General features: G+C 39.1%; 1 pseudogene; it reads right to left on the bottom strand.

Annotated features, from left to right (window-relative positions):
• LOC140948196 (uncharacterized) overlaps positions 1–8,495 on the bottom strand; it is a 55,951-nt pseudogene extending 47,456 nt beyond the window's left edge.
• Between the last annotated feature and the right edge of the window lie 15,904 nt (positions 8,496–24,399).

Below are 24,399 nucleotides of genomic sequence, written 5' to 3'. Positions count from 1 at the left end.
AATGGTGCCATATTGCTAAAAATATTTTTGTGCTAAAAATAACCTTCATAGGTCACGTGACAATTAGTGACTCCAATCATCATTCAAAGTTAATAAACTTATACAGTATGTTGCCCAGTATCCGGACGGTACCAGTATCCGGACACTTAAAACAAAAACTCAATTTTTGAGGCGCCCTTTTCAGTTCTCGGTAAACGAAGTATTTCGAATGAAAGCTGAACATTTCAGCTTCAAGATAAAAGTTTTGGCGATTTGAAAGCTTGCGAAACAGTCGAGGAAGACGCCGTTCTGTTCAGATGAGTAAACTTTTCATGGCTAATATTTACGCTGTTTACTGCGCAGTAAAATTAGTGCTGCTCAGAAAAGGGAGGGTAATGTGTGAAATTTTCAAAGAAACTGTTTTATTTTTAAAGTGAAGATACTTAAGGAAGTCAGGTTTTCAGAAAGTTTATTAACTCTTCTTGAAATTCGATTTGTTTGGAATAACAGAGGCCAGAAACATGCACAAAGTTTTGATGTCATGTGCCCAGTATCCGGACAGTTTTTTCTTTGCTGTACAGAATCGATGAATTAGCTGTGTACATTATCCGGATAAGATTTATTTCATATCAATAACTATAATAAAAGCTTAGGATATATGATATAGCCATAAAATGTAATTCTACTCAACTCCGTATGGAAATTTTCTTCACTCATTCAGAGGCGAGTTGATTTCGTGTGCACGTCTTGTTTCGCGTGACTGTAGTTTCTATACATAACTGAAAGCGTCTGAGTTGAACCTGGAATTCTCATACTTTCCCCAGTTGTGACTGCTAGAATGGGGTTGTAACGTTCTGAAAAATGTCACAAAGGGATTGAGAGATGTGAAAGAAGGAGGAATTAGTGCTAGAAAAGCAGGCTTATTGTGGGGACTGAGCATGAAGAAATCAACACTGCAGGTCAGACTAAACAGGAGAGTGACCTTTGACCGTCTGGTTGAGGTCCCTTCCCCAAGCTTTTTTTTAAATAAAAAATGAAGAAAGAAAGTCGTTTGCAGATTGGCTAATTGAGCTTGCAAATTGCGGCTTCGGCATGTCCACGGATAATTTTATTGCCTTCCTTAAATCAGTGAAAAAGTTCCTAGACAAGGAAGTAAGAATTATACCATTTTTAAAACAGCCGCTCGCATTCCCCACCATACCTCGTTCTTTTCGTATGTTTTGTTTCACGATGCTAGGTTATATTTTTGGAATCGATTGCCAGACTACTTTGCAACTGCAAGAGAAGCTTATAAGTCGCTTGCCTGTCGAAATTTATGTACAGTTACGTTGTTATTGTTGTGTCCGGATACTGGGCCAGCTGTCCGGATACTGGGCAACATAGGAGCTCTGCAAAAATATTAATTTCGCGATGGAAACAAAGGCAAAAAAGTTAAACTGTCTTTCGTCATATTAAGGACTAGATAGATTTTCTCTGGGCCAAATTTCAGAGTTCTTACGATTAACAAAGGAAAGTTATTGCAATCTTAAACTGAAGTGTCCGGATACTGGGCAACATACTGTACCCAGGAAGTTTGTCTTTAAGTTAATTTTTGGCTACATTGAAAGCTCAAGAAGTTAGACCACCCCCTCCTTCTGTTTTTGAGAATTAAATAGAAGATCCATGCCTTAATTCCTAAAAAGCAACCACCAATTAAAAAAACAACTCTCCCAAACTTCCATTACTCCTTAATGTCTCCGCAAAATTTTATCTTAATCGGCCCTAAAACAGCCGAGAGATAAGCGTTTAAAATGATGTAGCGCCAGCGAAATTTTGCCTTATGAATTTATTTTAAGCATGGATAAAATTATTGTCCACTGGCGGGACAAATAACTCGTCGATTGGAAAAATGCACCCTTAAAGCGGAAAGAGTAACATGGCGGAAACATAGAAACCAGCGTTATACACTTGGGTGTACCCCGCGTTTTATAGCCCGTTACTCATGTTTACACCTCTCGTTCTAGTCTTTCTGGAAGCAACGAGTGGACTAGCGTACCGCTACACGCGTTAACATTAAAATTCATTTTCAATCTCAAACTCAAATAGTTAAAATCTGCGCCTAACTCTTGATAAAAAAAGGGCCAATAAACGTATTCTTTGGCGCACCACAAACTCACACAACTTCAAGGCGGTGGCTAGTAAGCATGTAATGAGGTAGGGTTTCGCCACTTATGTCCAGGTTTGCAGGCAGCAGCAAAAATTGCGATATGTCCAAGGTGATCGCAGCTAGGGTTAAAAAAGGTGTTACCCAGTATCATTCACTACAATCAGACAGGTTATGTTAAAAATCGTTTTATCAGTGAAGCAATACGTTCTATTTTCGTTATTATGGATTTCACTGCTAAGGAAAACATCCCTGGTTTATTGCTGTTTATAGATTTTCAAAAAGCTTTTGATAGTGTGGAATGGGAATGTCTCATCGACAGTCTTAAAAAGTTTAACTTTGGTGGAGACTTCCTTCAATGGGTGACAACAACATTCAAAGCTGTGTTATAAACAACATATGTGGTGGGTGACAACATTTTTGATGTTACGAAAGGGAAATCAAAGGATAATATTACTACACCCTTCTGATCAGAGGAAAAGCTAAACCGCCCAATATTATTGTATGTACTTTCTGTGGCAATCAACCCGAATCATTAGCCCATTTGTTCTATCACTGCTCACGTTCTAAACAGTTTTGGATTGAATTTGAATCAGGTGCCTTATTTCGAATCGACGAGTTCGTCTCTGCTTAGAAAATGTGCTCTTTGGAATTTTCACGGAAAATGCTTGCCCTTTACTTCAATTGCTGAACTATTTTATAATCATTGAAAAACTCTATTTTTGGGACATGTCCACAGTAGGAGCAAACAAATCCTTCCAAACATGATACATTTAGGGTGATCATTGCTAAATATGAAACAGAAAAAAAAATAGCAACTAAGAATTCTTTAAAAGAAAGTGGATACTGGCGTAATATTTAAGTGAACTGTCTTAACTCAGTATTATTTCATTGCCCTGTTGTACCTTTTTCTAATTTCTTTTAGCCCTGTAATAATTTTCAATTAATTATGCTCTGTTAATGTCTATTATTAAAATGTTTTTTTGTAGTATTGTAAATGTAATTATCTAATGTGATTCATGAGGAGCTTTGCTCAAGAAAAAAAATCTCAGCAGGCGCCGGAAATTGATGCTCTGGTACGCGATAGAAAGGTGTTTGCTTGGTGTCATAAAATTAATTAAGACCGGAACATAATAAGTAAACCAGATGCCAAGTATCCGCGAGAGACGCGTCGTTTGAGCGCGAGGCAAGGCGAGGAGCCAGCATCCCACGCAACGGTTTTTTTTGCAGCGTGACCTTTCTGTTTAAAATGAAAAAGATTTTGATCATTTGAAATGTATCTTCTTAAAAATAAAAGCTCGCTTCATCTACCCGTAGAAAGAAATTTACATGAATTTAGACTTACTGTTGGCCTGTAAAACCGAGAAACAAATCCAGATCGGACTGCCGGTGATTTGGAAGGGGCACGCCAGGCTTAAAAGACATTACGTTAAAGCATTTTATATTTCCTTTGTCACTTTGATAAAATTTTTGAAGGAGCGACCCATATTTCATGTGGAAATATTAAATACTCGAGTGCCGGAGTCAGAAAATCCCTCTTGAGACATGACGTGACGTGTGTGACAAAGCGCCGCAAAAACTCGTTTCCAGTGCAGCTGAAATGAATGGACGGCAGCGTACATGTACCATTTTGTTTGTTTTTGAGGGTCAGGCACCGATCATGCGATGTAAATGAGTTAAATTCTTACTAATTAATTAATATTCTACCTTAGACTTTCAAAGTTCAAAAGCGCTGTGGTTTTGATTTCGAAACCATTTGAAGTGAAGGCGACCGTCGACGGTATGAGTCTTCGTTTCCCATTTCGAGTCTGTCGAGGGTTACAACCCCCAAAAGCATTGGGATGCACTCAAAAAATAAATATGTGGAGTCCGTCCGACGAGTTTCTCCAAAAAAGAAATATTTAGGAGATTTCCTGACGAAAGACGCGGCAACGCGGGAACTTGAACCCGCCAAATCGGCCTATGCCGTAGTGGAATTCAACATGATGCCAGCCACTGTGTACGTCGCTTCCACGTTCGTTTGATCACTGGTCTTCTTCGCCAGAAAAGCATTCCACCGGATGGCCTTGTAAATTCTGTTTTTCTTTAAGGTAGAGGTCAGACTAAAACGGACTTAAGTTACATATTAGTGATATTAGACTTGAGGTAAGTTTGTTTTTAGTCAAATTATTCCCAATACAGTAAGGTATTTCTGTTTTATGGTCACTTCAATTTAAAGAAAACATTTAGCTTCAGTTATTATTCTGTTTCTCTTGGGTAGTCAGTTTATTTATGGGCTTTTGTTATCTACATGGCAAAATCTAATTTTTATCATAATTATTTTGTACTAACTGCTTTTGTTTCTCTTGGGTAGTCAGTTCGTTTATGGGCTGTTGTTATCTGATAACAGGACCTAATTTTCATCATTTTCATTTTGTACTAACTGGTTCTGTTTCTCTTGGGTAGTCAGTTCATTTGTGGACTGTTGTTATCTGATGACAGGACCTAATTTCAGTTCATCATTTTCATTTTTTACTAACTGGTTCTGTTTCTCTTGGGTAGTCAGTTCATTTGTGGACTATTGTTATCTGATGACAGGACCTAATTTTCATCATTTTCATTTTGTACTAACTAGTTCTGTTTCTCTTGGGTAGTCAGTTCATTTGTGGACTGTTGTTATCTGATGACAGGACCTAATTTCAGTTCATCATTTTCATTTTTTACTAACTGGTTCTGTTTCTCTTGGGTAGTCAGTTCATTTGTGGACTATTGTTATCTGATGACAGGACCTAATTTTCATCATTTTCATTTTGTACTAACTGGTTCTGTTTCTCTTGGGTAGTCAGTTCATTTGTGGACTGTTGTTATCTGATGACAGGACCTAATTTCAGTTCATCATTTTCATTTTGTACTAACTGGTTCTGTTTCTCTTTGGTAGTCAGTTCATTTGTGGACTGTTGTTATCTGATGACAGGACCTAATTTTCATCATTTTCATTTTGTACTAACTGGTTCTGTTTCTCTTGGGTAGTCAGTTCATTTGTGGACTGTTGTTATCTGATGACAGGACCTAATTTCAGTTCATCATTTTCATTTTGTACTAACTGGTTCTGTTTCTCTTTGGTAGTCAGTTCATTTGTGGACTGTTGTTATCTGATGACAGGACCTAATTTTCATCATTTTCATTTTGTACTAACTGGTTCTGTTTCTCTTGGGTAGTCAGTTCATTTGTGGACTGTTGTTATCTGATGACAGGACCTAATTTTCATCATTTTCATTTTGTACTAACTGGTTCTGTTTCTCTTGGGTAGTCAGTTCATTTGTGGACTGTTGTTATCTGATGACAGGACCTAACTTCAGTTCATCATTTTCATTTTGTACTAACTGGTTCTGTTTCTCTTGGGTAGTCAGTTCATTTGTGAACTGTTGTTATCTGATGACAGGACCTAATTTTCATCATTTTCATTTTGTACTAACTGGTTCTGTTTCTCTTGGGTAGTCAGTTCATTTGTGGACTGTTGTTATCTGATGACAGGACCTAATTTCAGTTCATCATTTTCATTTTGTACTAACTGGTTCTGTTTCTCTTGGGTAGTCAGTTCATTTATGGACTGTTGTTATCTGATGACAGTACCTAATTTTCATCATTTTCATTTTGTACTAACTGGTTCTGTTTCTCTTGGGTAGTCAGTTCATTTCTGGGCTGTTGTTATCTGATGACAGGAACTAATTTTCATCATTTTCATTTTGTACTAACTGGTTCTGTTTCTCTTGGGTGGTCAGTTCATTTATGGGCTATTGTTACCTGATGACAGATTATTATTATTATTGTTATTGCTATTATTATCAACATCATTATTGAGTGATTTAAAATTATTTTTCTTTGATACAGGGCTATAATTTGCAGCAGGTGATGGAGTGTACACTGAGTGGCTTTAGTTTTCTTTCAGAAATTCACATAGAATTTACTTTAGTTACAATTATTGCTTGTGTACTGAGATAAACTTTCAGCGACACAGTGTGACAAAATTGTTTTAACCAAAATCATGATAACACAATCAAAACGTTTTCATTATTAGTATTATTCGTTAATTTCAAACGATGCTAATATATGTATGTAAAAATGAAATTATCTTGCCGCTTGTTACAGAGCTATCCGTACAGTAAAACGTCAAATGAAAAGTTATAACACTCACATGTCTATTAGTTCTTACAAATGATTTTGTCAATGAAAATCGACGACAAAAATTTCCGTTCTCTGGCTTAATTAAGAAGCTTGGGTTACAAAAAAATGTGTTGGTAAAACACAACCGAGTCAATTATCGTACGTTAAATAAATCAAAGCATTACTTTAGCAAAATAGAATCTTAGGGTTAACTTCCCGTGGCTAGTGCCGGAGAAAAGATTGGGCCACCAGATTACTTCAAACCCTCTGGTTGCCTTCCCTTCGCCGTGCCCTATGAGCTTTGCGTTAGATCTCACGGTTTATTATTTCCGAATCAAGTCACTATTAAAATGAAGCTGTTATAAGCAGGTTGTAGTTACTGATGTTTAAGAATTCCAAATGTTCCTGTTTCGGGAATCGTAGTTTCTCTGGGATTAAATCATTCTCATTGAGTAAACATTAATTTATCACAGGTAAGTAAATGTACTTAATTTATAACATCGAACCTCGTTGCTGACGCCGTTTTGTGTAATGTTCCTGCCGACTACACAGTAATAGACAGAAGATAGTATACTTTTCGATCGACATAATTGCAAATAATTTCATTCCTCCCGTAAGAATAGATTATAGGCCGTCATTAAAATGTTTCTCGGGTGGCAAACTTCAGCTTCTCGTAATATTTTCTGAGTCGGCAAAGGGTTTATGTTTCATTTCCATTTTCTCTTTAGTAACAGATATAAACCCCGCTCTCGTTAAGGTTTGGTTCTTGATCTTCGATTATCCCATTCGAGTGATAGTTATTTTTCTTGCTATCGCCTTTCATAATTATGGTTGTGCGATCAATAAGGAGTGGGTTTTTTTTACAGTAGAGCCATGCCTTGAATACTATTTCGCGTGAGAAGTAACACTTGACGTGTGTCTCCACGCGAGTAAAGCAAACAAATGCGCGTCCGTATCTGGAAAACCTTTTTATTATGTCAAGAAATGTCTTATTTACACGTCTCGTGATTCCCACGCCGGGTGTTTTTGGATGTCGGCAAGTGCGAAAAAAGTAATTACCGAGGATTCCAAAGTAACACCTCAGTCGTATAAAGGCGCGAATTGTGATCTCCCGTTTCAGTTAATCATAAGCCATGGGTAGATTCAATCTACCCTTAGCCTAATTTGCATAATTTTTTTTGGTGAGCAAAGCCCGTCATGCACTAAATATGTTATAAAAAATTGCGATTTCTGTAAACACTTACAGTTTAAAGTGGTCCTTTGGGCCCATCCTACAAGAAATTCTTGAAGTTTAAGGATCAAGGGCTCTTGGGTTCAAATAACACGTCTGGAACGTTTGAGTAGAGTTGTCGCGGTTGTCGGTTTGTGTATGTTGTTAGCCCGGATCATATTTAAACGATTTTGAAGTTGCACCGAGGCTGAGGCCCTGGAGGTCTAAATTTATATTATGTAACGAGACTGCCCGCAATGTATGGTTGCGTTCTTCGTTTTCGCAACAACCTTCTATGGTCGGAGGCGTAATGTTAGGAGCCAATTAACTAGTTCTGTCATAAGCAGGTTTAAGGCCGTCCGTTTTCTCATCAGCTAATAGTCGATTTCCGTACATCGCAGGAAATGAGCGATCTTCTTGCGCGTAATCGCTGGTACATTGAATTACATAGACTTTCTCAAAGTCCGTTTCCGTTCTCTGCCGTTTTTAATCGTAACGTTCTCCCTATGTTAAGTGACATCCCGGTACTTCTTATTGGAGTTTGTACTTTGATTTTCTACCACACGCTTTACGAAGTCCGAGCGCGTTTCTCATATAACTTAAAAGTTTTTAGTATTGATAATGTAAAACAAATATTATAAACTTTCCCCATTATAATTAAACTATGAGAGCGAATGAGGCAGTCGTGAAACAAATCAATACTTACGAACAGTGAGTCGTGTTCTTGTCCAAAGAATGGAAACGGGAACGATATGGAAACTTCTCCTGAGCTTCCGTCGTCATTAGGGGTAACAACTTTATCACCTTCGCTTTTCCCAAAAGGATAAAAATTCCCAAGTTTCATTGCCTCCAAAACGCCAAAGTCACCCCAACTGAAAAGCAGAAGCGGCGCTAACAGTTTTAAAAAATTAAATTTCATGTTGAATTATAGCGGGCCTGACTTTCGGTGGTTATTCCCAGACTTTCTAGACCGCCCTGGGTCTATCAAACAAGCCGATCGATCGGTACGAAGAAGGAACCGTCATGGATGGACTAACGTAAACAGATCACGCGATAAAAGAATGCTGCTATTGTCTAACGATTATATCTGGCACATGCAGCGAGTTCAAGGTCACGACAAGGTATCACTTTTGTATACACAAAAACAGTATTCGATCTCGATTTAAACATAAAATCATCTGTGGAATTCACAAAAGAGAATCATAAAAATCGTTTCTGGTTCGCTGGGCTTCCGTCGCTATTTGAGAAAAAACAATTGCAAATACAGCTGCATGATATAAGCTGTATGCTTTGTGTCCTATCTTTGATTCCTTTGAGTTGTTCCTACGAGTTGTTTCTGTACACAACTTCCGCTTACAGATCCAGTGACTTCACCCCTTCTCTCCCCACCCCCGCTCAACCCCTCGTTACTCGTTTGGATGGTCCAACATATCCCATTTATCTGTGGTTTGTTTTCTTTTATCGGAATTAAAACACAAGCTCTTTTAAACTTTGTAGTGCAGTAATATATTGAACGTTATGGGCCAAACTCAGACCAACTTCACATTGGCTGGCCTAGGGCTTTTCACAAGTTGCTCGAGATTTCTCAAAAAGTTTCCTGTAATTTCTCGAAAAGTTGCTTAAAAATGCTCAAAAAAGGTCAAAAGTTGCTTTTTGTGGCGATCGAAGTTCCTTAAAATTTGCTAAAAAGCAAAAACTTTTTGTAGCCCTCTTCCTTTATTCGATCTGAAGCAAAAATATGCAAATTTCTAAAACAAAATGAAGGATTTCAAAGCATTTTTGTACAATTTTGGGGCGTTGCTGATTGGAGAATAACTTTGTCCTCAATTGAAACCAAGAAATTTCTGAGTAAAGACCCCAGGGGGGGTACTCGGGATTTCAAGTGACGGGGATGATCGAGTGGAGCCAAAAGTCAAGACCCAAAAAAATCCCTAGGGCTTCCAGCAAAACCCAAAAAAAGCCCTGGACCAAAAATTAACCCCAAAAAAATCCCATGCCGAACACGTGCGATGTAAAGCGACACCATAGTTAACTATTAAACAACGACAGTAACAACAGTGAAACACGTTTGTTTGTACTTTATTAGCAGAACTACGCAGCCAGGGTACTACCGATTCTTTTTGATACCCCCAAAAAATCCCTACTCAAATCAAGCTACCCAAAAAAATACTTGCCAAATTTTCGAACCCAAAAAAATCCCGGAATCGAAAATTTCAAACCCAAAAAAATCCTTCCATCATCCCCGTCTCTTAAAATCCCGAGTACCCCCCCCCCCCCCCCCCCGCTGGGGTAAAGACTACACATTAATATCAGGAGCCCATGGTCTTATAGTCATCCTGTCAATAACAAAATTAATCATGTAAAAATCCTAGTATGAGCCAATAAAATTGTTGAATAACCTTCTTCACCTGAGACAAGCTTGGTCCGCCATTTTGAATTTTTACTATACTACCGCTGACCATTGTAGCAGCTCGGCTGCATGCATCTTGCGTCCATGATCTGCCCCAGGAAGGAGGATTTGGCTCCTTTTTCACAGGAAATTCATAAATTGTCTACTTAGCATTGTCAAATGTTTGTAAGAAAGACCAATTTAAGCTCTAAAGGCTCTTCCGATATATCAGAATTGCTAAAAAAGACTAGAGAAAATGCGCAGAATGCTGGAATGCAAAAAGTTGCTCGAAAAACGGGAAGTTCCGAAAAAGTTGCCGAGCAGCTTGTGAAAAGCGGCCTAGCCGCTGGCCCGGTTACTGGGACCAATTTGGCTTGAGCGTTCATATGAGAAATTTCTGCCCGGTTTCCGAGATTAAAAAAGGCCACTGAGGATCCTGGGGACGAGTTCTGGCGGGAAAGAGACAAAGCAAACATGGCGAAATGCAAAAATTATAACTTTCGCGCCTATCATAGCTTTGGCATATCATTTGCGGTACTGTACAATTCTTATGATGAGGAAAATACCGCAGGCAATGCAAGACGATGCCATCTGGACCGCCGGAATTCATCCCTCTTTCATCCCGGTAACTGGGCTAAAGTGTTTTAAAATGTGGTAAAATTTTCAGCCCGCTTACCGGCATCCCGGTTGCAAAAACCGAGATCTTGGGAACTGAGACAGCCCACTCTCATATGAACACATCAAAAATTTTACAAAGGATTTAGAGGCAAGGCGAGATCTCGGAAACCGGACTCATGCGAAGAAGCTCTTAGTCGGATATGTTTTCGCCTACCCTTCGGTTTGGGACGGCTTGTTTCCATATGGAATCTCGGTGAACGGGAGTTTAGATTTAAAGTGTTACGAAAAACGTCATTAACTTATATTTCTCTCTGGACTTCATTGATCGCTTTCCAGTTTTCATGAACGCTTTTATGAACGCTAGTTTTGATTAACAGTGAAATTCTCGTTACGACGGGAATGGTCGGCAGGACGGTTCTGACAAATGGAAGGCGCCCTTAGTCCTGTTAGTCTTTGAGTGAGACTCATGACTAGCAAATTCGCGAGAAAACGCAGGCGTAAAGCCTTTATTTACATACATACTGATAAATACTCTCCAAAAAGTTATGTCTTAAATTTTCATACTCAAATGAGTTTTAGCCAATCAGAGGAGCGAACGATGTTTATTTCACGTGTGAGAAAAATGATACGTCCAATCAGAGGTCACAGAGGTCTGTGAGTCTCGCGCCAAAATTTCCGCCTTTTATAAGCGCTTGCAGCATACAGCGCCCTCAAATCCCTGTAGCCTCCCCAACCCCATCCTCGGAGACCCAGGGGCAGTTAGTCGGGTCGCTAAAATGTTCGTGGTGAAAGTTTACTGTAAGATCGAGACGAGCCCCTGGGCACTTACTCTTACCGAACCAGTTCCAGAAGCGTTTGAATTGCCTGCTTCTGATTGGCCAGAAAAATATTTTTCTGGCCAATCAGCGAAGAGAAGCTGCCGGGTGACTCTCGTGTTTTCTTACACGACGTAGTTTTCCTCATCGATCGCCATAGTTGCGTAGCGCGTTCAACGGGGAAAGTTTCTCGGCGAAAGTTTCAGAACAAAATGTTAACAACCCGCAAAATTACAACCTTTAGCACAGCTACAAGAAACAAACACTCTCCGATGAATTTTTAGGGCGGATCTTTCCAAGGTATCGTAAATTTTTATTGCTGATACGATACGCGATGCATGACTTTCACTTTCCACACCTTAATTTGCTCACATTGTCTAGTATACAACGCCAAGCTTACATTTTAGACGTCCATGTTCGTTGCACGACTTCTGAAACTTTCTACAGCGTGAAAATTTCCGTTGCACGGGCCACGCAACTACGTCGATTGATCGTGGGAAATGCCGGCTAGCTGCAGTGCCTTCTTCTTGCTTTCGCCCCATACTCCTTTCGAAACTTTAAAGCTTAAAAGCTTACAGCAGTTGACCGTACGAATTCTGCCGAAGTTGATAGTAGTGTTAACTTTAGATTCGAGGGAGACCTCCTGCAAGCGCTTGAAGAATTAAAAGGCTTGTCTTTGTTTCCTGTGGTACAGTTCAAAGCGAAGCAAAGATTTATTATTGAGAAGACTGGAAAGAAGAGATGTTTTTGGGCAATTGAAAGAAGAGTCTAACCTTCCAAATATTGGCTATAAGCTAGGGGGTTTAAAAATCGTTAGATGCTAAAGGTTATGAATTCCCTAGTAATCCATTGGTCATAGTGATTTCACCTCTCATGTCAATTGTTGAGGACCAGGTAAAGTACTCGAGGTCACTAGGAATTCAGGCCGGTTTCTTAGGGGAAAGCAAAACAAAAGATCGAGAAATATTGAATGGCTAGGGAGCGTTTTCTTTGTTGTACAGAAGCCCGGAATCATTAACTGGGGGACAAGAAATTCAGGGCAATGTTCTTTAAGGAGTTTTACCAGATGAATCCCGTTGCAGGTACATACAGCTGTTCATTGGTAAGTATGCTGATTAGTTTACTAGGAAGGGTGCTACACTGAATTCATTGTGGGGAGTTCTGAAGGGGTAAAATGGGATGTTGTTGCTCTGGGAAATTGTGATTTAAGTCACTGAGAATGGGAAAAAATGTAAAAAATGGGAATTGAGGGTGAAACAGTTTCAATGGGATTGATATCCCCCCTTCAGGACCCTCATTATACTTAAAAGTAGATCTGGCTTTTATTCAAGGATGCTCAGTAATCTTATATCTAAAAGCTGACAGACACTTCACAAGAATTATCATGTTTTTTTGTCACCATTTATTGACAGTTGAAAGCTGATGAAGAAAGCCTTGTGACTGCTTAAGATAATAGTGCAATTGAACATTTACATATTATAAATGGAAAAACACCCCATAATACAGAACTACAGATGCCATTACATTAATTTTATATTTAAGCTGTTGAGATTTTTTTAAAAATTTTTTATTGGAGTTCACATGTCTACTTATGTATCTGCTTGAGTTATGTATATACTAGGGAGCTGTAATATTTTATTTCATTTTAATTTGTTAATAAACATTTATGCTGGGGTATTTGTTGGTGATTCTTTCTGTCCCAAAGGGTTTGTTTTACTAGGTGACCAACAAGTATACTTGAGTATATTATTTGAAAACTGTCTAGAAAAATGGGGTGTGCATTATATTCAGGTGCACATTATACACAAGTAAATATGGTATACCTACACATAACATACAAAAACTGTTTTCCAACACTCTCTGGAAGAAAGTGAACTGTGCTGAAATTGTCTCTTACTGTTTTCCATAATTCTAAAAGTCTTTCTTCTTTTAGATTTTATTAAGTGTACAACCTGCAGAAGAGAAAAAACTCCTTCCTTTTTTGACAACAGTAATGAAAACAGCAGAATCATTCCAAGCAACTTATGTTGCGACATCAGTGCCAAAGACTGTTAGTCTGCTTGAACAAAATCAAAATGATCTGTGACAGGAATTTCAAGAATCAAATCTTCACTGCTTGTATTCTAGAATTTATATTCTCTGATTGTCTTCTACAGGAAACAATAATTGATAATTGTGATAAATTATGTTCTGTGGAAAGTATTTTAGAGACACTGTGTGGAATGGTGACCATGCAATGAAGATTTTTACTTTTCTGAAGAGGGTGTTTAAAGATTTAAAAATAATTATCAATGAAGAATATTATTGTCAGATGAGGAGAATTATGATAGGGAAGTTATGAAATATCAAACAAATGCACCAAAGAAAAATTGTTAATATTGCAGCATTATTTTTTCAAGATAAGTCCAATCTTGTAGATTCAATTCCAAGGGAGTTAAAACAATGGCACTGTGGATGTGTTTGAGTGGGTCGCTAAGGGGAAACATCAAGTTGAGCATAGATAAATAGTTTGGCAAAAAATCACATATTATGTTTAATTACTTTTATCCATGTATTTGTTAGAAGATATCTTATAATAAAAATTCATTTCTACTATATCAGCCATAATTCTAATCACAGTGAAGATTAACCTAGGTTCTCTTATGCGGTTTAGTAAGCCAGAGAGCCAATTCCCACGATCAATCGACGTAGTTGCGTGGCTCGTGCAACGGAAATTTTCACGCTGTAGAAAGTTTCAGAAGTCGTGCAACGAACATGGACGTCTAAAATGTAAGCTTGGCGTTGTATACTAGACAATGTGAGCAAATTAAGGTGTGGAAAGTGAAAGTCATGCATCGCGTATCGTATCAGCAATAAAAATTTACGATACCTTGGAAAGATCCGCCCTAAAAATTCATCGGAGAGTGTTTGTTTCTTGTAGCTGTGCTAAAGGTTGTAATTTTGCGGGTTGTTAACATTTTGTTCTGAAACTTTCGCCGAGAAACTTTCCCCGTTGAACGCGCTACGCAACTATGGCGATCGATGAGGAAAACTACGTCGTGTAAGAAAACACGAGAGTCACCCGGCAGCTTCTCTTCGCTGATTGGCCAGAAAAATATTTTTCTGGCCAATCAGAAGCAGGCAATTCAAACGCTTCTGGAACTGGTTCGGTAAGAGTAAGTGCCCAGGGGCTCGTCTCGATCTTACAGTAAACTTTCACCACGAACATTTTAGCGACCCGACTAACTGCCCCTGGGTCTCCGAGGATGCCCCAACCCATAAATTGTAAATTATCCCTGATAATATGAATAAAATGATCCTGTGCTGAGTTGCATTCGAATTAAACAAAACAGAATTCAAATCTTCGTGCTGCAAAACTAAAAAACAAACGAAGAAAACCATTGAAAGAAGGAAAGGAGAAAGGGAAGAAAAACGACCCAACATTCTCCGACTTCTGTTGAAAAAGAATTTTTTAAACGATTTTAAAGGAGTATCAACTTTTTGCAAGAAATGGAAGCAAGCCATGCCGGTTCCTTACAACCAATATAATAATGAAAGGTATGTGAAATACATTTAAGATAGCCGAAACCTATATCTCACGCTTATACCTTCGACTCGTCCCCTCTAAACCTTCTCTCCTCGCACCGGGATCATTGCAATTTGCAATAAGTCTCACTGATTCTGTCAGATTTGAGCCAATCATAAACGAAGAAATATTTTGAATGAATAATAAGCTTTAACTTCAGTTCACCTTTTAGGTCAGAAGGTAGAATTCACCATTGAGGCTTTTTTTTTTTTTTTTTTCAGGATCTTTTACATTTTTCTACCTTTCTGTACCATTTTGGGGAATCATCGGTATCCAGACAAAACTTAAACGAAACGTTTAATTAATAGCAATAAAATGTTTAACACGATTCTTTGTACCAACCTTTCAAACAGTAATAAAAACCCGAGGGGTTTTGCAGCCTACCTTCCTGCTCTTTCTCGACGGAGGGAATAATGAATTTTAAAAATTTGCCTGTATCTCCTTAAAATTGAAAATACGTTTTTTGTTTGTTTGTTCCTTTGTTAGGTTTTGTTTTTTTTGTTTTTTTTATCGATACATAGAAAAATTCACAATTCAGTTAGAAAACAGAAGCCGTGATAAAACAACCGAGGGCCGAAATTTTGATAACAGGGCTCTCATGTAAATTGTCATCACAGTTCAAAGGGTTAGCGTTTGACGTTTGGCGCAACCGGTTTAAAGTAAGTTGAGACTAATTTCGATACTCAAGGGTAGAACGAGACTTCGAAACACAAGAATGCGAGATTCAGAAACTTCTTTTGAGAGGGTTAATAGGTTTCTCGGGATCTGAGATTTCCCTTATTTGAAGCTCGGGATTTGGGGTTATAAAGAAAAATCGGGTCGAGATTCGGGATTGAAAGTATGTGCGGGAGGTGGGATGCCAAAAATAACCTTCGGGATTACGGGATTGAAGATCCCTAATGGGGACCCACTTTTAAGGCTGCAGCTGGGTACACTAGAAGTAGACTCAAATCTCCATATCTGTAACTGTCACGTGAAGAGACAACTCAAATTAGCCTCTCAATACACCTCAATCTCCAACTGACCCCTGCTGACGTGCAAGTGGCATTTCAAAGGGGAAACGTAATATAATGACGTTCTTACATGTTTTGAGCCTTTTGATCATTGGTTTTACCATCACCTTTGGCACCGTGATATTACCAGGGAAACCAGCACCTTTAATCTGCTTCTGGAAAGAGTGTGATGGATACGAATGGCGGAACGATTGGACCCCAGGCATCCCATCGGGTAGTTGTGTGAATCAGCATCGTAACGGGCACCATGTATATGTAGATCGACAAGGCCCGTGGCGTAAGTGGTGCCCCTCTCCGATATACTGTCTGCCTACCGAGCAACACAGGAAAAAGTGTAAGAACTGTATTATATCTTAATGCTGTCTCAGTTTCCTTTGTTTCCGACAGATTCCCTGAAACCCATGGGGTGTGAATACATGTTCATATAATTATGAAAGAGGTGTGAAACCGGGTCGCCATTCTCTAAGTTAAGTAATTGGCGTTAATTCCTCGTCGTTCGTCTCGTGGATTTCTCAAGCTTTTTCAGTTTTCCGTGCGAAATTTCTACCTTAACCTCTCTTGAAAACAAAAACTACTAGTTGCATGAGTTTACGATCAATCTTGCTCCTACGGTTCAATTAATCAGGGGCACCCAACGTCAATTTTCGGAAAATATCTTTTCGGAAGACGATTTCAGATCTAGAATTTTCGAAACATTTGTCAGGTAAAATTTCTTGCTTGCCTGCCTGTCCTAGGAGTTCGAACATCTAAAAAATGGCATAATTGCCCATTTTTAACGGATTTTTACTCTAAAAAGGTCACCTAGAATTTTTGGGAGCCTTTTTTCTGGCTGAAATTTTCGAAAAGGTCAGTTTTGATCCTATAATTTTCGGATCAGTAGACTTTCAGCTACGAAATCCGAACAGATGAAAAATTTTTAGAGGATGAAAATATGCCTATATCTAGCGTTTAAATACTAAAATACGTTTAACAATGCCATGTTTAAGTGGTTTTGAACTATTTTCTCGTTGGGTGCTCCTGATTAATTAGGGTCAATCTTGAAAACTAAAGTATTTATAAAGCTAATGCTGGGGCTATTCAACGCTCAAAGAAGTAACACAATCACTTCTTTGACAATTTGATTAACGGACTAATTCTAAAAGATCACTTTACATACCATACTTGAATTAATTTGCAAACTTTTTTGCAACAGGTGAACAAACTTAGCGATTATTTCCATATACATGACTTCCGGCAGTAACCCGACAATCGCACTTACACAATCGATAGCTATAATTCAGTGGGTTTGATTTCCGGAGTCGGACCAATACTCAGGGTCTTAAAATAACTTAAAAATGAAAAAGATGTCTTCCCCCTGCAACCCTGACATGTCCTCAGTCCACTCATTCCTTTTTGCTTTTCTCCTTCCCATCATCCCACGCGCTCCCTTATCACACTTCTCGAGTTCCGTCCTCTGCGTGCGATCCAAATACGAGGACTGGGGACGAGTCAGCCGGTAACCCGCCGGACCCTCTAGTGACTTGGATGACCTCATAAAATGGTGGTCCCATCTCCAGTAATTTTTCTCAGAACCCCACGTTTGGGCTTTAAAATTGTCCTTCTGTAGCTCGTGGAGTTTTCTCAATCTTGTTGCTGTTTGTTTCCATGTTCAATGACCGTTTGCTAATACCTGTACTCGAACGTGCCGCAAAGGAACGAACTGACCACTTATTATATTTATTTGGTCTCGAAAGTGTATAAAGCGGTATAAGAAACAACGCATTGCCTGTAAATATAGCTAGCTAGTTTGCTCTTAATGGCAATTCAAAGGCCCATACCATCTCTACTGCTAAATTAACTATCTAGAGAACACAATCAAGTCACAACGTTTGAAACGGACACCACGCAATGCAGCGATTGTCTCTGCTGTTCTCCAGTCATTTTATTTGACTCTTTATAAGAGGGCATCAATGGGGTGGTAGCTTTGAAGGTTGACGGTTATTATTTTCCAATTTTGACGGTTGACGGTTAAATTTTAGAGCTTTTGACGGTTGACAGTTATTATTGTTTGCCTGAGAGTTAAAGAAAATATAAATTTCTGTATTAATTAACATTAACTGTTGTGTTTTTGAGGCTGTCTTGGCCTTTCACCCATGAAATTTCGAAATATTCTGAGATATAAGCAAGTTGCAAGCTTTTGTAATGTCAAGGGAGAGTGTTTTTGAGAACATGAGAACTGGTTTTTCCAGTTAAGAAATTCTTCAGGAGCCAAAGATCCGTGAAGATCAGCTGTTTTTGAGGCTGTCTTGGCCTTTCACCCATGAAATTTCGAAATATTCTGAGATATAAGCAAGTTGCAAGCTTTTGTAATGTCAAGGGAGAGTGTTTTTGAGAACATGAGAACTGGTTTTTCCAGTTAAGAAATTCTTCAGGAGCCAAAGATCCGTGAAGATCAGCTGAAATAGTGAGATTTTAAATATCTGGAAACTTGTTGATGGATATTATTAACCTGCATTTTTGACGGTTGACGGTAAAAAAATAACCTTTTTCGACGGCTAACTGTTAAATTTTCGGCCATTTCACGGCTGACGGTTAACCCTATTGCGAGCCTCTTATAAGACAGACACCTCTCTCATACACCCTACTGACACTCTGCTGTCTGGTACTGTCCTAGACTACTAGTAGTCCCCCATTTTTCCTCAGGGATAGTAGAGTGACCAAAACGCGAGCACGCGTGAAAATTAACCCACGCGAGAAAAGGCGACACGCGGCGGGGAGAGAGAAAAATGAGGGAATTGCATGTCGCCTTTTCTCGCTTTTCTCGCGTGGGGTGATTTTTACGCGCGCTCGCGTTTCGCTCGCTCTACTATCCCTGAGGAAAAATGGGGAACTACTCGTAGTCTAGTACTGTCCGTGAAGCGAGTTGATTGTTTTATTGCAAAAATTGATTCTCTAACTAAGGCTAAAAAGAGGTCACACAATACTGGATTCTGACTAAGCAGATTTTCTTTCAACAGGTGTGCAAACGGAAAGATAGAAATTTACATATAATGGCTTTTAGTCAATACAAACCTAACAAAACACTGACACGCGAGAGTGCTTTTCGATAGCTTTACAATTTGAGTTTAATGGCATTTTCATACGTACTGATTCTTTTAAGCAGTCTCTTTCTTTCCGATGTATATGGTTTTTTTCCTTCTAAAACCTGCTCTTGGAAGTACTGTAAAGGAACCGAGTGGAAAGACGATTGGACTCCTAGTATTCCCACTGGAAAGTGTATCAAGCAACACCGCAATGTTCATCTCTCGTATGGGTATAAGAAATACAATTTCTTCTGTCCTCCTCCAATACCTTGTGTTCCTCAACCAACACAGTATAGGACAGTATGTAAGTAATCGATATGTTATTCTATTCAGGCACACAACTCTAGTGCTAATTCAATTGACTTTACATGAAGATGATTATGACAGCGCAGTTAATAATAATAACAATGATAATAAATTTATTACTCGTATTGCGCAAATTACATGTACATAGAATCAAATGCGCATTTGTGTACCTCAGTCATTACACCGGCTTATCAGTTGTGTCAGTCATCCAGACTTAGTTACCATGACAACAGCAACTAATTCAGTTTTTTATTAAATCAAAGCTTTGAGCAACTCGACCTATATCAAGTCTAATTCGATATTTTTAACACTTTTTCTAACGTTGAGGTAAGGAATAGAATCCACCGAGACATTATTCCCACTAGAATATACGACGGCTTGTTAACTTTTCTGCTGGTTCTAATTAAAGTAGTTATCACTTTGACCTCTTTGCCGGCAGCCTCTATGATCAGCCGCTCATTATGTCTAAAACATTTTGTTTTAGATGTAAACAAATCATCTTTTTACATTGCATAGTTTTCCTTAAACAACAAAGAACTTCATAAAAAAAAGAAAAGGAAGAAGAATGAAATTTATAGATTTAGTGTCGTAACTCTGACCTCTATTTCCAAACGTCCCCTTTAGAGAGTCTATCAGATGGCAATAACAGTATTATAACCGTCTTTAGTGGGGCTGCTTGATATGCAGTGGGTACTTTTCTCCCCATCGGTCCTTAAAATCATGCGACTCAACCGGACCCATACACAGCAGAGACCTGTGTACGAAGAAATGGATCTACTCCAAAAACCCAGAGGATTTGACGGATCACAAACTGCATTGCTGCTTTGCAGATGACGTAACGGCGGCCAGGTTGATTAACAATTAGTATATACACACTGAGTGATCTTGGTGATTTAAGCAATCTGATTGGTTCGCTATCTCGGACTATTCAACAATGTTCACCTCCTAGCGAGTGGATAATGTGTGAGCTCGGTGTTTTTCCCATTTTTTTAGAGAACGATCTTTTAAAAGTCGACAAAATCCTAGGGCTGAGTTTTCTTAAGGCAAGAAAAGACTTGGAAGGATTCAATACGGCGTTTTTCAATTTACTGTAGCTGAGTTTTGTGCTCGATGGATTGTTTACAAGTCCCGTGTATTCGCGTAGAAGAAGCCGTTTCTATTGGTGAAAAACTCAACGTTTTCCAACAAGAAAATTTTGGCTGAAAAATCGAAGTTCATTTATGACAAACAAATTTAAAAGGAAATGTTTGCAGAAATTCTATGTTTCAAGTAAACACGAAAAAGAATGATACAGAAAGACGACGTCTGGCCTCGAACAACCGAGCCGCCATTTTTGTCAGCACTTCACGCAAGAAAAAGACAAAACAAAACCCAAAGTTTTGGCTATAAACTTGGCCAGTCAACAGAAAACAACAAAGCTCTACTTTTCTTCTCAGGTGAGGAAACAGTTCAAACTTTTAGCGGTTCCATTTAAGCCATCACGCTGTTGTTTGCGAAATGACAAACTTGTGAATTGCCATGTTTGAAAATTCTGCAAAGATCTATTTTTAAACTTACGCGTGATTTGATCTGTCAATCAAATCGTACTTTTTAATGGTTTCCTCTCTGATTTCGTTGAGATCACTTCGTGTGTATATACTAAAACAATTATTCAAATCTCACTATCGATTGGAATCCGGAATCCAGTTGAACACTTTCCTCATGCAGAAACTTTCTTTTGTTCCATGAAATGTACATGGCTGCCGGCCACGTGAGTCGGAAAAGGAGCGGGGAAGCTGTGGGGACGCCACTAAGGCATACGGGCCCCTGACTTTTTTCATTGTTTTTGACATGGGCGCCCCAAAAATGGACCACTGTGGTATGGATAAATCGATAAGAAAAGCATTTCAAAAATAATTAAAGAATAGTAGAAACTCTTATTTACGATTCCCGTTTTTCAATCGATTTGGTTTAGTGACACGTGCACGTGTCCATTGTGACTACGAGTGACAGGTCTGTTTTATGAGCATCTAATTTCTAAAAGAACCAGCAACAAGAAGTAGTTGCCGAGATTCATTCCGCGTTGTCTGGCTTTTTTGCCTTCAAACTCTCTATATTAAAAAACCTTTAGCATTCATCAACACACGAAACATATCACGATTTTATTATTATTATTATTATTATTATTATTATTATTATTATTATTATTATTATTATTATTATTATTCTGAATAATGTTTACAGAAGACAGAGCTGAAACGTGTTCAAAGGTTCCTGCGCTTCCTTTTTCTATCTAAGACAGTTTGGTTAACAACGAGGAATCAAACTCTTGATTTGAACCTGATATCTTTCCGGGCCCAGACTAATTCTTAATTTGCTTGCCAACTACGAAGAGATGTCATGAAAATATACTCGGATACAAAAGAAACTGGCTATTTTGTTTTTTTTATTATTATTAAAACTAGGATTTGGGGTCAGGCATGAACAGTTTATATTCTTAGAACATGTGTGAACCTGGATTTTGCAACCTCTTGTCAAGGGCCAGTGATAAGTTTTAATTAGATGTCATGTAAAATTGCTCTAGGCTAGTAAATTTTTTTTCGCGTACAGCGTGAGTGTAAAAGTACTGTTTGTAGCCGAAGATAGAGATTCGGACAGAAACTCAGGAATATTTCTAATCATTGTACACTTGGAACGGAGCAGTCTCATCTTAGCAGATCGTTCCCTCCCTCCCTTCCACCCACCCAGATCTCTTTTATGTTTCATGACAACCCTTTGTATTTTTTTTTAGCCCATTGTAGTGTACTGTCAGGTTTTATGTTTGGTGTGTTATTTTTCCTTTTGTCTTATAGATGTTGTATGTTAGGTGTAACGTTTTCACAGATATTAATAAATCAGTGCTGCCTTAGTTCCATTCCTGTGTGTTGGTTGTATGGTCGATCAGTTTCCTAAAATGCAAACTTTCTCTGGTTTTTGTTTTAAAGGAACGCATTCTATTTTTATAGTTATGTTAGTTTGAAGGTTATACCGACAGCAACTTCCATAGTAATCCGGCTTGCAAGAACAATGCGTCTATTAAACAGAGTTCCCGTGTTCTGCATTCTGTACAGTCATATTACACGCTGCACCATCACACTGCTTTCATGCCCTTATGTATCGCGGTGCTAATTGTCTGAAAATCAACTATATAGTGGACGGTCATGTTCTCCATGTAGACTACGTAGACAGGTTAGGGCTATGTAGGAAAAATCGCAATCACAACTAGCCTGTGCCACAGACGATGCTAAACTTCTGAGGGTTAATTAAAGGAGGAGTGTTAGACGCAAGGTCCTCGGCATGTGTTGGTTTCCGCTATTGGGGGACAACTCGCTCCACTGCAACTGGGAATCACTGTAATAGTTCTTGATCTGTACTGAGAACCAGAAGTTCCACACTGTGTTGCACTGCAAGCAGACCAAGACGACCAAGAACTGACCTGGCAATCAATTCGAGTACATTGCCGACGCCGACGACGAAAGAAGCCCCAACCATCACTTTCTTCCATACAACTTAAAACAATGAGGAGGAGAAGGAACGAAGCGACGTGTTTGGAACGCATCGTAGCTCTCTTTATAACAATTAAATTGTTACAAAGCGCGTTTTCGGGTTGTATTGTAACAGGTACACGGTAAGGCTTGCCAATCAGGTAAAGCCTTTTCAGGTTTACCCTGACATAAATACTTGATTAGAAAATGCTGGTTCTCGTTTTAGACAGACCACGTGGGAAGCACTGATGTGAATGATGCGCACTCGGAGCAGCCGTGCTAGTCTCCAACAACCGTTCCGTCACAGGGTGTGGGACAAGTCAGCCAAAAAAAGGAAAGTAGCGCAGATCGAGACAGAGACCTGACAGTACCGAGATGCAGTAGAACGTCTATATAAAGAGACCTCCCTCTATTAAGCGACCAGCCTTCAATGTTGGAGTTTTCCTGCCATACACTGATACGGACAATGTTTTTTGTTATTGTTTTGAGGGGTGCAAAGGGCATCCGTTATTTATTTCCAGGAGGCGTGTGTATTTCCCTTGGGACCGCATTAATTGGATTAAGGAAGGGATGTCTAAAGATAGTAAAGTTTTCTTTTAATCCCTTGGGATTTGCGGAAGCCAGTTCTCAAGAAAAAGTATAGGAAACTATAAAAACAGGTTTTTGCGACAAAGCCAGCGAGACTGGCTGTTCCAGTTATAGCTGTTGACTAATTTCGCCATGATGCTAGTCTCCCACCCCCACGCTCTTCATCACAAGAACGTCCGCGTAGAAGGCTATACCATGAACTCCGGGCAGGGTATAGCCTCCCACGCAGACGTTCTTTGGGGTTCGTCGCACGTTCCTGCCCCACCGACGTCTGCTGAACCGGAAAATAAAAAATTCCTTTTCCATTGTTCGCAAACATCAGCTGGAGATCACATGCAGATTAACGGAGACCTAATCGGCGCTGTTGAAGTCAAAGTGTTGAGAATCCAAACACATACGTACAAGCTCGGTAGAGTGTGATACGTGACCAAATTGTTTTTGCTCAGGACGAGAATCTAGGAGATAAGTCTTTTTGTATATTTCTCTCTGTAAAGGCTGGATTAGATGTCATTTGCTCATAAAGTTGTTCTTTGGGTGATTCAACGGCGGAGTTACCTTGTAAGACTGAACAAAAGGCAGAATTTCTTTTTCACACTTTATTGTCTTGTAGTAAAGCAGACTTCCGTTCAGCAAATTTAACCTCCGAGGTAATTTTTTTTCAATGAGATTGTGAGCCTCTAGTACGAACGCTTGTGAGTTAACTGAGTAGTTTGTTCTAAAACTGTAAGGTCTTCACCTTGCATTAGACCTTTCTGATCTTTTCCGGAGCTTAGTCAAGCGCGAAATTTCTCAAGGTCCAAAGTGCACTTCCCAGATCTGAAAGTCTACTGTGATTGGTCTACGTTTTTTCCGCTCAAATCAGCAGACGTTAGTGGGGCAGGAACACGTGACGAACCCGTAAGAACGTCTGCGTGGGAGGCTAGGCGGGGTCCTGATACGTATAGGATACATAGGTATGTGCCGCTGGTTTTCAACAGTATAGTCTGGCATAGGGTAAAGATTTCAGAGAGTATGGGTCTAAAATAGGGAATCATTTTCCAGGAAACTGATCAATTGCTTGAAGAT

Source organism: Porites lutea, chromosome 9, assembly GCF_958299795.1.
Source record: "Porites lutea chromosome 9, jaPorLute2.1, whole genome shotgun sequence".
NCBI lineage: Eukaryota > Metazoa > Cnidaria > Anthozoa > Scleractinia > Poritidae > Porites > Porites lutea.
This window is presented reverse-complemented; position numbering and strand designations above follow the sequence as displayed.